Below are 2,500 nucleotides of genomic sequence, written 5' to 3' on the forward strand. Positions count from 1 at the left end.
TGTGACTACTCCGATGGAAGGGTTGCAGCCGTTTGAAGGATTTATTTGTGATGTTACTGTAAATGGTACTTCACTGAAGTGCCTCAGAGACTCTGGTTCCTCTCAGTCTATATTGGCAGACTTAGGTTCGAAGAATCTAACTTACACTAGGGAGTTTGTAACTATTTCAGATTTAACCTCTTCCAGGACTCTGCCTCTTGCTGAAGTGGAAATTGTTAGTCCTTACTTTACAGGAAAGGCTAAAGTAGCTGTGTTAAAGCAAGCCTTGCCGTGTTCTCCAGTAGAGCTGATCTTGGGTAATGATCTAGCAGGGTCACAGGTGAAAACTAATTTTATTATTTCAGATCCTGATTTCGTAATCCAAGAAGAAAGTAAATCCATAGAATCTCCACCAGCTATAACTCAGGTTGTGACTAGGAATACTTCCAGGGCAGGACACTTGAAAAGTGAGAGTAAAACTACTGGAAGAACTATGGAGGCCTTAGACTTGGTGAATGTAGGTAAGAAAGAGTTTACCGAGCTACAGAAAGAGGACCCCAGCCTTAGTGAACTTTGGAAAAAGGTGAGAATTCCAGATGAAAATCCAAAATTGCCATATTTTTATGTGAATAAAGGTATTCTCTGCAGGCATTTCAGGTCGCCACAGATTAATTCTAACCATACTTGGAGGGATTGCCACCAAATAGTCATTCCTCAACCTCTAAGACATTCCTTGTTAGACCTCGCTCATTCTGCAGAATCCCACTTAGGGGTCAACAAGACCTACAAAAGAGTAAGTGAAGACTATTATTGGCCAGGCCTTGGTAAAGATATTAAGAGCTATGTTGCTTCATGTCACCATTGTCAGGTTACAGGTCAACCTAACCAGAGAATCCCGCCAGCACCACTCCAGAACGTACTAGTACCCAAAACTCCTTTTTACAAACTCATCATAGATTGCTTTGGTCCCTTACCAAAGACTAAGAGAGGGAATGAATACATACTGACTGCTATGTGTCCCACTTCAAGGTACCCTTTGGCATTTGCAATCAAAAACATAAATGCAAAGACTATATTACTTAACCTTAGGAAGATTTTCACTGTTTTAGGATTTCCCTACGAGTTACAATGTGACCAGGGAACTAATTTTACAAGCCATGTCTTCAAACAAACTATGCATACATTGAATATTCATAATGTTAACTCCTCTATATATCATCCACAGACAAATGGTGCCCTGGAAAGGTTCCATCAAACCTTGAAGAACCTTTTGCGCAAGTACAGCAGTGAAACGGCAAATCATTGGGATGAGGACCTCTATCTCCTAATGTATGTTTTTCGATGCACTCCACATGATTCCACAGGGATATCTCCCTTTGAGGCATTGTTTGGTCGTCGACCACGAACTGTATTGGGTATGGTGAAAGAAAATATTTTGCATCAGAAACCAGAGGAGACTACTAACACGTTGCAATATATTAAAGACCTTAAAAGTAAGTTTCAGCAATATATTAAAGACCTTAAAAGTAAGTTTCATCAGATAAATGATTTGGTATGTTCTAACCTCCTTTCCTCGCAACAAGTAATGCAGCAACAGGGGAACAAGAAAGCCAGGTTAAGGGAGTTCCAGAAAGGTGACCAGGTACTTTTATACCATCCAATTCCAGGAGCTCCATTGAGAGAGAAGTTTGCCGGCCCATATACAGTCCTAGAACGTCTTTCTAAGGTAAACTATGTAATTAGTACCCCAGATAGGAGGAAGGACACACAATTGGTTCATGTGAACTTGTTGAAGCGGTACCAAAGTAGAGTAAATAGTGGACCACCTCGAGTAACATTGGTGACTACCTCAACTCTTAGGTCTAAAGATGACTATCCTGTTACTACTAATGAAGACCCTGATGAAGATCCAGAACTGATTAATATTAGTGATTTAACTAACTCTAAGATAATGGGTAAGCTTGACTCCTTCTTATCACACTTGTCTACAAATGAAAGCAAAGAACTAAACTCCTTACTAACCAGTTTTCAGGACTTGTGCACTGATGATCCAGGAACCTGTAACCTCATTCAACATGACATCTTGCTGGAGCCGGGAACACAGCCCATCAGACAACCATTTTACAGAGCGATAGGAAAGAAGCTTGAATCCTTAAGGTCAGAGGTACAGTACTTGATAGATCACAAGTTAGCAGTCCCAAGTACCTCCCCTTGGGCTTCACCTTGTATACTTGTACCTAAAGCAAACGGTAAGTTACGACTATGTACAGACTACCGCAGACTGAATAAGGTCACCATTAAAAATTCTTTTCCTTTGCCACGGATCAATGATATTTTAGACAATATAAGTAATTCAAAGATTTTGACTCGGATTGATTTACTAAAAGGGTACTATCAGGTAAAACTGACCCCAAAGGCCCAATCAATCTCTGCTTTTGTAACACCCTTTGGCCTATTTGAATATGTGGTTATGCCTTTTGGGCTCTCTAATGCCCCTGCTACATTTCAGAGGCTGATGGCA

Source organism: Palaemon carinicauda, chromosome 45 (assembly GCF_036898095.1).
Source record: "Palaemon carinicauda isolate YSFRI2023 chromosome 45, ASM3689809v2, whole genome shotgun sequence".
Taxonomy (NCBI): domain Eukaryota; kingdom Metazoa; phylum Arthropoda; class Malacostraca; order Decapoda; family Palaemonidae; genus Palaemon; species Palaemon carinicauda.